Genomic DNA, 13,037 nt, shown 5'->3' with positions numbered 1-13,037 from the left:
CCTGAGTTTCCTCCTGGGGTGGAAGCCAGAGCCCCGCTCCCCTCCATCCCTCTGTCTGTCCCTAAGCCACTAACGCGGCAGAAGCTGACAAGCTGTGTGACAGGGAGGAGGTGGTTTTCACAGTCAGGAAATAATAGTAAGCACTTGGGATGCCGAAGTTTCTCATAGTGGTCATTTAGGGTTTTTTACAATAAAACTTTTAAAAGTGTAATTTTTAAAAAATGTTTATTTATTGAGAGAGAGAGAGAGGGAGAGAGTGGGGGAGGGGCACAGAGAGCATCCCAAGCAGGCTCCAGGCTGTCAACAAAGAGCCGAACACAGGCCTGGATCTCGTCAAGGGTGAGATCATGACCTGAGCCCAAATTAAGTCGGATGCTCAACTGGCTGAGCCACCCAGGCGCCCTGAGAGACCAGTGTCATTTTAAACAGCCGTCGGGTTCAGAAGATACAGGAACCAGTTCCGCCATCAAAATCAGTTTCCTGCTTGTGGGGAGAGGGGGAGGGCAGGTGATTCAGGTTTAAATACTTAACTGGGTTTAGTCAGTACGCATTTCTGAACACAGACTGCCTGTTTTTATAGCTGTTTTTTTGCAGTCGAATTTGAAGGTAGCTCCAAGTGAGTCTCCTAAGGCTGACCTGAAGCTTTGTTTACGTGAAGAGCTCCCCCAGGGTCTCCTTTCTCGGGGGACTTTGATGCTGCCCTTTTTCCTTTTAACATTCGATGCCACTTGCCCCAAATGTCCTGGTGTTTCCGAACGTCCTATGCTTCTTGACAATGTCCACAAAGAATAAACAACTCACTTTGAGAGATCAGTTTCTATCAGTACGCACTTTGTGTTGAGAGTAGGAAACGCATCTGTTCGGGAGCACGTAATCAAGGCGGACAGGTTTTCGGGTGTCTGGCAGCCGGGTGGGCATCAGGGTGGGTTTGTTCCAGGTTCGGCATTGGAACCGCAGCTCTGGTTGTCTGACTCGCCCTTCCTGTGCCGGCCGTCTGGGTGGAGACAGGGCTCTGGCAATCAGTGACACACACCCTGAGCTCCGTTCTGTCAGACTCCCCCACAAACTGACTCCCGTGACCAGAGAAATGGCACATGCTGCTTGGCCTGGGTCTGGGTCTTGCCCTCGTCCTAGTGGCAGCAAGGAGCCCAGATGGGCCTGAGCGCTGTGTGTCTTTGATGTGGACATGGCGTCCTCCCGTCCAGACCTCACTCCGGGGGAAGTGGGGAGCGAGCAGAGAAGGCGGCCCCATGTCGTTAGCCCTGGGGGGTCACGGGGCTTACAATCTCATGGCCTCCCTGGCACTCATCCTTAGAGTGAGGCCGCGCTGCAGCAGGGGACGTTTCCTTCAGGAAGTGCTGTCCCTGCCGTGGTCACCAGGAGGGCCCTCAGTCGCCTCCGTCTTCCATCCATCCTCCCATTAACCCTGACGCAGGGCAGCATGGGGCCTGTCGGAGGGGCCCCCCCTCCCCCCATAGCTGAGACAGCCTCACGTCTGCTTGTTCCTATCCCCACACTTCATGCCTGGCATCTGCACGGCGGTGGCTGGGAGGCGTGGGGCACAGCTGTCCCTGGTGACTGAAATCCACAGTAGCGCGTGCAGAGGCCCTGTGGCGAGCGATGACAAGCGTGAACGGTGGCTGGATGGGGACCGAGCCCTGACTGCAGCTGCCGCAGCCTGAAACGGGGCAGTGAGGCCTCCGGGGCTGCCGTTCAGGCATCGCGAGCGGACCTGACAACACAGGGCCTCCGAGAACAAAGCCCCCCTCTATCTCTGTCTCTCTCTCCTACAAAGAAAATGAACCGGGTCCCACCCCAAGTGGTCAGCTAGGTCCGTCTGGGGACACGTGTTCCAGCCAGCAGCCCGGGAGACACCGCTCTGAGGCAGGTCTGCCCTTTGGAGCGGGACCAGACATGGCCCACGTGGCTCCCGCTGGGATTCTGCTGGTGGCTGGCTCCCCTCCCATCTGCGTGCCGGCTGGGTGGTGGCCTCTCAGTGTGTCAGGGAGGGGCACACGGAAGCCTGTCCTGCTGGGTGCGGAGGGGCTGGGTGTCTGGAGGCCTGAGCCAGCAGCGGTCGTCCCCATGCCCCTGTGCTTCCTTCCCTTCCGCCGCCGGCACCGTCCCGGGTCCACACTCCGTTGGCACCTTCACTGTACTGCTGAGATGAGGCCATCCATGTCTCCCTGCTCCATGCTCCCAGTTCTGCCGGAACATCAGGGAGTGGAGGGGTGAGGCGAGAAGGGGCGGTGGCTCCCCTTTCACTCACTGCCACCTTGTCCGTGAAACTGGGACGGGATGGGGGACACTGAGGCCGGGGACAGAGACAGGCCCCATGGGGGCTGTCCGGCCCCGGTGGGCACTCATTCTACGTCCCCTGGGCGTGGGACGGGGGCCACCCTGAGCCCGGATAAGGCTCGTGCGTGGTGGAGCTTACATTCAAGAGCCACGGGGCAGCAGGGGTGAGGTAGAGGAGCAGAGGAGTGCAGAGCAGGAGAGCCAGCCGGGGCTGAGGCCGGCCCAGACCGGGTGGCCAGCCAGGCTGCTCAGGAGAGGTTTAAGCAGACAGGTGAAGACTCCCCGCGAAGGGCCCAGAAGACGGATGGGAAGTTCAACACCGTTTTTGCGTGAGGGGCGAGGGGACACGATATGACGGCTAGTGTTTATGGAGCGCTTAGCACGCACCCCGGGCCCGACACCACGCTGGTGTCCTCCCCACGCTGTCCAGGTGGCAGATGGGGGCGCCGAGGCTCAGAGACGCTCAGAGGCTGCAGTGAGATCACACCGCCTGGGCGTGAGGGGCTGGGCGTGGGGCTGTCTCAGGCAGGACCCCCATTCCTGCGGCCTTCACCGACCCCAACAGGAAGACAAGTAGTAGTTTTTGTATCATTTTACACAAATTTCCTGAGTCAGTGAAAATGAGTTAATACCTGTAAAAATTTAGAACGGCACCTGGCATAATGTAGCAAGTACCTGCTGTCACTGCCACCCCTGCAGCGAGACACGAGGCCCTCACTCCACGAATGAAGGAAGGGGGCAGAAGACTGGAGCCAACAGGGACAGAGCCTCCGAAGCCAGACTCTGACCTTGCTGTGTGACTTTGGGCAAGTTTCTTAACCTCTCTGCGCCTCATTTTCCTCATTCGTAAAATACATGACGGAAAACAGTGCTGTAGACTGAATGGTTTGTGCCCCCTGGAGAGATAGTAGAAACATTTTGTATATATTTGTCTCTGCCCGTGGTTCCTGGCACAGAGCCCCTAAATCGATTCGAATCTCCTGGGTGATAGCAGTGTCTCCTGTTCTAATGCGGTGACTCTGGGTGGGCCCCTGGAGGGCTGGTCACGGAAAGACCAGGCCATGATTAGAAGGTTGGGATTTTCAGGGGTGTCTGGGTGGCTCAGTCAGTTGAGCGACCGACTTCGGCTCGGGTCATGATCTCATGGTTTGTGAGTTCGAGCCCCGCGTCGGGCTCTGTGCTGACAGCCCAGAGCCTGGAGTCTGCCTTGGATTCTGTGTCTCCCTCTCTCTCTGCCCCTCCCCTACTCATGCTCTATCTCTCTGTCTCAGAAATAAACATTAAAAAAAATTTTTTTAAAGAAGGTTGGGATTTTCAGCACCACCCCTCCCCCAACCCATTCTCTAGCGAGGGGAGAGGGCTGGAAATGAAGTTAATGATTGACCATGCCTACGTGAGGAAGCCTCCATAAAATCCCAAAACACAGCATTCACAGAGCTGCCAGGTCGGTGGCCACATCCACATACCAGGAGGTGACACCCCAACTCCACAGGACCCTCCCAGACCCCGCCCTGTGTACGTCTTCATGTGGCTTTTCATCTGCGTCCTGTATCACGTCCTTTTAGAATAAACCCGTAACCTAGTGAGTGAAATGCTCCTGAGTTCCGTGAGCCCCTCTAACACATTAACCAAACCCAAGGATAGGGATGTGGAACTTTTTTTTTTAAGTTTATTTATTTATTTTGAGAGAGAGAGAGAGAGAGAGAGCGCATGCAGGGGAGGGGCAGAGAGAATCCCAAACAGGCTCTGTGCTGATGGATCTCGAACCCATCCACCATGAGATCGTGACCCGAGTGGAAATCAAGAGTCAGACGCTGAACTGACTGAGTCACCCAGTCAGAAGGGCAGGTGACAGTCTGGACTTGTGAATGGCATCTGAAACCGTGGGGCGGGGGGGCTGTCTTGTGGGCCGAGCCCTTAACCTGTGGGATCTGATGTTGCCTCCGGGTAGACAGTTGAGTCAAATTGTAGGACACATTGTTTTGGTGTTAGGCAAATCCCCACTCATCTGGTACCCAGGAGAAGTGGATGTTTTTATACTCATATTTAATATATAAATTTATACTTAAATATTACACACATGTAATATACATATAATATATAATTATATAATTATACTATAATTACTATAACTATATACTATATAATGTACATTATATATTTTGTGTAATATATGTATAATAGTTATAAAATAAGATTATTTTTACATTTTTTTTTAATTTTTGAGAGAGAGAGAGTGGGGGAGGGCAGAGAGAGAGGGAGACAGAATCTGAAGCAGGCTCCAGGCTCTGAGTTTTCAGCACAGAGCCCAATGTGGGGCTTGAACTGATGAACTGTGAGATCATGACCTGAGCTGAAGTCATAAGCTTAACTGACTGAGCCACCCAGGCTCCCCTAAAATAAGATACTTTTAGAAGTATATATAAGATACATATACAATGAGATATGATAGGATATATATGATATGTAATAAAATACATGATATATAAAGATATGTATCATACGATATACATGTATATATAATATGTTAAACGTGTATATATATAATATGATATACATGTATATATATAATATGATATACGTGTGTATATATAATATGATATACATGTGTATATATATGATATACATGTGTATATATAATATGATATACGTGTATATATAATATGATATACATGTGTATATATGATATACGTGTGTATATATGATATGCGTTTATATATAATATGATATACATGTGTATATATATGATATACGTGTATATATATAATATGATATACATGTGTATATATAATATGATATACGTGTGTATATATAATATGATATACATGTGTATATATGATATACGTGTGTATATATGATATGCGTTTATATATAATATGATATACATGTGTATATATATGATATACGTGTATATATATAATATGATATACATGTGTATATATAATATGATATACGTGTGTATATATAATATGATATACATGTGTATATATGATATACGTGTGTATATATGATATGCGTTTATATATAATATGATATACATGTGTATATATATGATATACGTGTATATATATAATATGATATACATGTGTATATATAATATGATATACGTGTGTATATATAATATGATATACATGTGTATATATATGATATACATGTGTATATATAATATGATATACGTGTATATATAATATGATATACATGTGTATATATGATATACGTGTGTATATATGATATGCGTTTATATATAATATGATATACATGTGTATATATATGATATATGTGTATATATATAATATGATATACATGTTTATATATAATATGATATACATGTATATATATGATATACATGTGTATATATGATATACGTGTGTATATATGATATGCGTTTATATATAATATGATATACATGTGTATATATATGATATGCGTTTATATATAATATGATATACATGTGTAATAAGATAGGGCTTGTTTTTCTGGAGGAGCCTGATGACACGAGATCCCTGCTGAAACATCACCTTACTGACTTCCCTCTTTGAAATCGTAGCTCCGTCCGTGGCCTTGTGCTCCTCCATTGCACAGACCACAGTCTGTCTGAGTACTGATTTTATTGGTCATCCGTCTTCACAGGAATGAGGGCAGAGCTTTGACTTTGTCTGTTTTGCTCACTGGTGTTTCCCCAGGACTTATAACAGTGCCTGGTACACAGTGGGCACTCCATAAATGTTTGCTGTATGAATGAGTCAGGGATGGCACGTAATAAACGCTAGCCAGCTGGACTGTGGATAAGCGAGTTAGTCTTCTCAGGCCCCAGCCCATTCCATTCCAGACCTGACGTGGCTCCTGGAGACCTGGATGTGGCTTGTGTCCCTTAGTCCCACAGGAAGGAACGGGGGAGGCAGGGTGAGCAGGTTTAGGATCTCCTGGTTTGAATCATGTCATGACTGTGGGGCACGTGGGTGCTGCAGAACTGTCCGGTACCTGCCCTGGGGAAGGAGGGCAGGCCGATGGCGGCTGGAGCGTGAGAGCCTGATGGAGAAGCTTCCTGGGGTGGGGGCTCTGGATGGGTTGATTGGTGTTTGGAAAGCGTATTTACGGATGAGTCGTTTCCTGTCTCTAGGAATTAGCTAGGTCTGGGAGGGGGCAGTCTCTCCAGCGTCATCAAGGCCCCAAGATGTCAAAGCGTCAGGAAATAAAAGCCACGGTCACTCAGCCTCACCATGGTGACTGGACAGGGCTCCCTGCTGGCCTCTGGCCAAGCTGCAGCCCCAGGACAATCAGGCCAGAGTGGGGGTGGCCCCTCTGCCCTCACGTGCCTAGACACTGCCCTGCTGTTGGGAACCCCGTCAGAACCTCAGGAACCCAGCACACGTGCCCCAGAATCTGAGGAAGGGGTCTGCTGGATGAGTCGACTGCCCCTCACCGCCCCGGATTCCTGGCCTGGGAATGGTCAGACCAGGAGACTGGGCCCCAAGCCACCACCTCAGAGATGGGGTAGAAGGAGGCTCATTCTGCAGAAACCCAGTGGGGGGGCGGGGTGGCGGCGAGCCTTCCCAGGCAAAGCCGGGAATCTCTTGGAAGTTTTGGAAGTACGGGAGAAGAACAATCCTCTCTCAAATCGCAGACTAACCACTACTCTCTCCGCCAACCCTACCACGCTGGATGGAATTCTTGTGACCATGAAGCCTTTTGAGTTAAGCACATGGTTATCCAATACCTACGTCATCCACAACCTTAATAAAATTCTATTATTTTATTAATGATGATTGTGCTCTATTATTGTCAACAATAAATAGTAAATAAACATGGGCGCCTGGGTGGCGCAGTCGGTTAAGCGTCCGACTTCAGCCAGGTCACGATCTCGCGGTCCGTGAGTTCGAGCCCCGCGTCAGGCTCTGGGCTGATGGCTCAGAGCCTGGAGCCTGTTTCCGATTCTGTGTCTCCCTCTCTCTCTGCCCCTCCCCCGTTCATGCTCTGTCTCTCTCTGTCCCAAAAATAAATAAACGTTGAAAAAAAAATTAAAAAAAATAAATAGTAAATAAACATAATAGTGCTCTATTGTCAATAATAAAATATTTATTAATAAATAAATAATTCATATCTAGAGTACTATTCTTATCCCAGTTTTCCAGGGGAGGAAACTGAGGCTCAAAGCACTAATACTTTGGGAGGATTGGGACCTGGGAGCCGAAAAGACAGACTTTTTATTTGCGATGTTTGTTTTCTAAATGGCACCCAGTTTCCATACTTAAGAAATGCTATTTGGACCGGAACGGGACAGACCACACAAGCTACATCTGGGGGTGGGGAAGAAGCAGACCGGACCCCTGGCCTGTGGCCTGTGTGGTGTTGCAGGGTGATCGAGTCAGCTCTGGGGTCAGCGGATCCTGGGTTAAGTTGCTGGTCCCGACACTTACTACTAGGTGGTGATCAGTGAGCTTCCTTGGGGCCTCCTTGTCCGTTAAGCAGGAATGGTGCCTGACCGCCCACGGAGGGCGGAGGCAATGGGTGGGGCCACAGACCCGGGTCAGCGTGGACTAAATGCAGCCAGAAGCCCCAAAGGCCTGGGACGTTATTCCTCACAGCCAATTACAAGGAGGTTCTGCTTCTTGGTGGCTCCCTCCGCTATCTTGCACCGCCATGCCTGGAGACACGTGGGGTACAGCACCCAGGGGATGGACCGGGGAAGGGGAAGTGGCAGTGTGAACACATCCCTCTCCTCGCTATCCACAGGTGAGGGGTGGTCCCTGTCCCCTCCTGGATGCAAGTGGGAAAGGTGGTCTCCGACAGGATTGCTGCGTCCCCAGACCAACTGCACACCACGAAGGAAGGAAGGAAGAAAGGAGAGTGAGCCCAAGGTGAGTGCCCAGCTTGCCAATACCACATAGACATCAGCCACAGTTATCAGAGGTCAAATTTCTACCTTTTGGGGATGTCACAGATTGCACAGGTTCCCCCCAAATTTCTATGTTGGAATACTAATGCCTGGTAATTTCAAAATGTGACTGTGTTTGGAGATAGGGCCTTAGCGGGATCATTATCCTAATCCAATGGCTGGTGTCCTTATAAGGAGACAGAGACAGCAGGGGCTCACACAGGCACAGAGGAGTAACGTGAAGAAGCAGCGAGGGCTCTGCCGTCTGCAAGCCAAGGAGAGGAGCCTCAGGAGGAACCAACCCTGCGGACACCTCGATCTCAGATTTCCAGCTTCTGGAACCGGGGGAAAATAGATTTCCATTGCTGCCAGTGTAAACTAATACAGTGAATAGAGGGGCCACACAAAGCTCCCATCCAGCAAACTTTCCTTGCAGGAGAGTCCCCAGCTCCTGCTGCAAACGAGCAGCCACTGAACAGAGAATCACATTCATTCCCTTCTTGAAGTGCCGGGTACACAGATAGCTGGCGGGGTTCAGCACCAAGGACAGTGGCCGGTCTGGCCCACAGGGAGGCCTAGAGCTGAAAGAATGGAGCCATCCCATCTCAGCATCCCGCCACCTGATGTGGAGGAGCCCACCCAGAGAGAGCCACCAAAGACCATGAGACCAAGTGGAGACCTCGGCACATCGTGGTGAAAAAGAGTCTGTAATTCTCGCAGATTACAGTTGGCTGATGGCCAAGCGTTGGCAAACTTTCTGTGAAGGCCTAGATGGTTAAAATTTTTTAAAATTTTTTTTAGTGTTTATTGTTGAGAGAGAGTGCGTGCCAGGGAGGGGCAGAGAGAGGGAGACACAGAATCCGAAGCAGGCTCCAGGCTCTGAGCTGTCAGCACAGAGCCTGACACGGGGCTTGAACTCACAAATCGTGAGATCATGACCTGGGCAGAAGTTGGACGCTCAACCGACTGAGCCACCCAGGCACCCCAGTATTTTTTTTTTAATGTTTATTTATTTGAGAGAAAGTGAGCGAGTAGAGAGAGAATCCCAAGCGGGCTGCACACCCCGTTCCTTCTCATCCACAGAAACAGAGACACGGCAGCCACACCACATGGGCTCCCGCTACCCAGACACCTCCAGTGTGGCTGGGGAGGTGGACAGTGGAGACATCTCTCCGAGGCAGGATCAGACCCAGGACCACCCTGCCTGGCACCCCCACCATCCTGGACCCAGCTCACAGGGCTCTGGAGACAAGCAGAGCCTCTTTCCTTTGTGCCGACCCAGACCTTGTTCACAGCTCTCCTCTGACAGATGTCACCCTGGGCTGGTGAGCTGTGAGGCCACAGGAGCCTGAAACCTGGGTTCAACTCCCAGCACTGCCACTTACCTGCTGTGTGTCTTTGGGCAAGTAACTTACCCTCCACGTGCCTCAGTTTCCTCTTCTGGAAAATGAGGATAAGGTGCCCATCACACAGGGCCATTATGAGATTTCAACAAGTGGGGCGCCTGGGTGGCGCAGTCGGTTAAGTGTCCGACTTCAGCCAGGTCACGATCTTGCGGTCCGTGAGTTCGAGCCCCGCGTCGGGCTCTGGGCTGATGGCTCAGAGCCTGGAGCCTGTTTCCGATTCTGTGTCTCCCTCTCTCTCTGCCCCTCCCCTGTTCATGCTCTGTCTCTCTCTGTCCCGAAAATAAATAAACGTTGAAAAAAAAATTTAAAAAAAATAAAAAAAAAATGAGATTTCAACAAGTGAGTAAAAAAGCATGTGCCATATGGTAAGAGTATGGAAATGTTTTAATTTTTTTTTAAGTAAGCTCCATGCCCAATGTGGCCTTGAACTCACATCCCTGAGACCAAGAGTTGCATATTCTACTGACTGAACCAGCTAGGTGCCCCTATTTTATTTTATTATTACCATCTGTATGTAGAACATCCCCCCCACCCCCAAACTGGGGGGGGGATTCCTTTTATTAGCCTTTATCCCAGGACTCTGCATAGGATTGGGTCTACAACAAGCCTCCCCCTGGTTTATTATAGTCAAATACACATAAAATTTCCCATTTTACCAAATTTAAAGGGTACAATTCAGCAGCATTTAGTACATTCAGTGCCGTGTCCCGATCATTGCTGTCCACTTCCGAACCAAAACATCTCCACCCCCAGAAGGAGACCTTATACACACGAAGCAGTCTCTCCCCACTCCCTCCTTCCCCCAGCCCCTGGCGACCACCAATCTGCTTTGTGTCTCCACGGATTTACCTGCTGTGGACATTTCATGTAAACAGAATCACATGGTTCATGAAGTTTCCATTCCACCTTTTGGCGATTGTGAGTAATCGTGCTGTGAATATGCACAGCCAAGGGTTTGAGTCCCTGTTTTCAATTCTTTGAGGTATACACATACCTGAGTGGAACTGCTGGGTCGTGTGCTAATTCTGTGTTCAACTTACCAAGGAATCACCAAACTGAACTGCTGTTTCCACAGCAACAACGGGTCCTTTTAAATTATAAGAAACTCTGGAAATACAAAAGTGGAGACCAGGGTCTTTTAGGTCATCTGGGGCCACAGGGTCTCAGAACCTGTGTTTTAAACTGATAAGAACAGATACTACACTTGATCTTAGCCAAAAGGCCGAGAAGTGATCAGAACCTGCGTTTTTAACCAGTCTTCCTTCCCACTAAACGCCCTGCACACATACTCTAAATACCATATTGCCCTGTGTGTATATGAGATGTAATCACCCTAAATACCATATATACACATACATAAGATACATATGAACTAAGATACATGATGTGTATATGAGACTTATACATACTAATATCATATATATATGTGGTCCAGTCATACACTAAATACCACATATACCTCCATATGATAAATGATACCTCTATATATGTGTGCTATGGTGCCAAATACCTTACATACCTGTATTTGGCATGTAAACAGGCATACTAAATACTGTGTATACATGTAAGATATATGTAAACTGATAATATATATGTCATTGTTATACATGGGCATATAAACCTGTTTTCTCATCTGTAAGGTGAGGAACCTACTACCCTACCCTATAGGGTCGATGTAAGGCGGTGCAGGGCAAAGGCCTCGTAGATGTGGTAATTAAATCGCACTAACTCTTCCATCACTGGAGGGGGCGGGGAGGGGCTTTTCATTTTTGTGCCTCAGTTTCCACATCTGCAAACGGGGGGGTGGAAATCCTAGTGCGGGGGCTCCCGTGGAGTTTAGGGAGATAACAGGTGTATCTCTCCGTTTTCCGCAGGCCTGCGCGGCAGCATCTCGCGGGAGCTCGAGAAGCCCCGGGCCCCGCCCCCCGCGACTCCGGGCCGGCCTTCCCGGGCGGGGTCGGGGTCTGCACCTCGGAGGAGCTCCGGCGCTGCGGGGGTGGGGGACCCCGCTCGGTGGGGTGCTGACCCAGGCGCGGCAAGTGCACGCTCCGAAACTGCCGGCGGCGCGGCGCTGCAGTTACTATTACCTAAACAACAGCGGCAACCAGAGCAGCTCAGACGGAGGGAGCCTCGCGCACCACCCCCGCAGAGGTGCTGTCCTTGGACCCACTGTCCGGGCGGGGAAACTGAGGCAGGGAGAGGCGGGGGATTTGCAGCCTCTTCCGGGTCCTTCCTCCGATCCCGGGTGCGGGATCCACCCCACCACGAAAACCAGGGGCCGGGCCTCGGTGGGTCCCGGGAGAACACGAACTGCGCCTGCGCACCTCGCAGCTCCCGCTCCGGCCTCGCGGGACCACGCCCCCCTCAATTCCAGAGGGTTTGGGGGGGGGCGAGGATTCCAGAGGGTGGGGGAGAACGGAGGACGAGGAAGGGAGGGAAGGAAGAGGAAGGAGAAGGGAAGGGGAAGAGCTGAGGGCAGGAGGGAGGAAAAAAAGGAGAGGCTTGGAGGGAGTGGGGAGGGGGAAGGGGCTTGGAGGGAGGAGGGAAGGGGTGGGACTTAGAGCGGGAAGAGGGCAGAAGGAGCGGGAAAGGGAGGGTAGGCAGGGAGGGGCTGAGAGGGAGGAGTGGGGAGGAGGGCGGTGCAGAGAAAGGAGTGAGAAAGAGGGAACGGGAGAGGAGGGAAGGGAGGGTTGGAAGAAGGAGGATGAAGAGAGGGGCAGCTGGAAAGGACCGGGTAGGAGCTCAGCTGTAGGAACGAAGAGAGGAAAGGAGGTAGAGTCAGAGGGAGGAGGGGCGAGGGGGAGGAAGTTGGAGGGCTGGAGAAGAATGGCAGGGGAGGAGGTGAAGGAAGGGGAGCCGGAAAGGGGGTTGGGGAGGAGCTGGGGAGGGGAGGAGGCCAGGTAGACAGTGAAGCTGAGGAGGAGGGGGGAGGGGGAAGGAAGGGGAAAAAAAGGAACAGTAAGAAGGTGATACGTCAGAAACTGGGGGGAGCAGGGTCTCTGGCACCAGGTATGCCTGGGCTCAGATCCCAGCTGTGCATCCTTGGACTAATGTCATTTTCTGAGCCTGAGTTTCCTCACCTGCAGAGAGGTTCCCTGTAGGGAAACCTACCCTGTAGGGCTGCTCTGTGGGTTGCAGGGGTTAATTCACGCAGCCTCCTTACCCGAGGACCTCTAAGGGGACCCCATAAAGCCGCGCTGTCCTCAGGTCTCATGCACAAGTGCAAATGCTCTGTGTCTGCACTGCCCTGTGTGGCGGCTGCTGCGGGCCATAGAGCTGAACTTTTAGCTGCATTTGACTTTTTCAAATTTTTAAATTTACATCCAAATTAGTTAGCATATAGTGCAACAATGATTTCAGTAGATTCCTTAATTCCCCTTACCCATTAGCCCATCTCCCTCCCACAACCCCTCCAGTAACCCTCAGTTTGTTCTCCATTTTTAAGACTGTCTTATGTT

The 13,037-nt window shown here is 50.5% G+C and overlaps 1 protein-coding gene and 1 pseudogene; both read right to left on the bottom strand.

Annotated features, from left to right (window-relative positions):
- Positions 1-13,037, bottom strand: part of ZNF583 (zinc finger protein 583) — a 249,755-nt gene that overhangs the window by 189,763 nt on the left and 46,955 nt on the right.
- Positions 10,659-10,813, bottom strand: LOC124522815 (uncharacterized; annotated as a pseudogene).

This window comes from Lynx rufus, unplaced genomic scaffold, assembly GCF_022079265.1.
Source record: "Lynx rufus isolate CCGP_SWC_20201006 ecotype Redwood Valley unplaced genomic scaffold, mLynRuf1.p SCAF_39, whole genome shotgun sequence".
NCBI lineage: Eukaryota > Metazoa > Chordata > Mammalia > Carnivora > Felidae > Lynx > Lynx rufus.
The sequence above is the reverse complement of the archived record's forward strand: the minus strand, read 5'-3'. Positions and strand labels throughout refer to the sequence as shown.